The following is a 324-nucleotide window of genomic DNA, read 5'->3' as shown; positions in this document are numbered from 1 at the left end:
GATGCGGTATTTCAAATCCTCATCATGAGGAACCACAATTTGTGGTGTATCCGTTGATTCGGTGCTATAATTTAGCAACCCATTATTTAACGAATATCGGTGCAATCGTGAACGCAATCTTGATGACAATTTTTTGTCCAAGTTTCCAGACTTCTTGCTCACTATAGCCCGTAGCAATGCTACACACATCCCATCACCCGCATTCGCGGTGCGGATCAAATTTGTCACAGACGACGTTACAATTGTAACAAGAGCAAGCTCATAGTCTGGTCTGCGTGTCAACGCGGCAGCCAAAGCATTCTGATTTCCCGGCTTATACTTCAC

Source organism: Plasmopara halstedii, assembly GCF_900000015.1.
Source record: "Plasmopara halstedii genome assembly, contig: Scaffold_3120, whole genome shotgun sequence".
In the NCBI taxonomy this organism is placed as follows: Eukaryota; Oomycota; class Peronosporomycetes; order Peronosporales; family Peronosporaceae; genus Plasmopara; species Plasmopara halstedii.
This window is presented reverse-complemented; position numbering follows the sequence as displayed.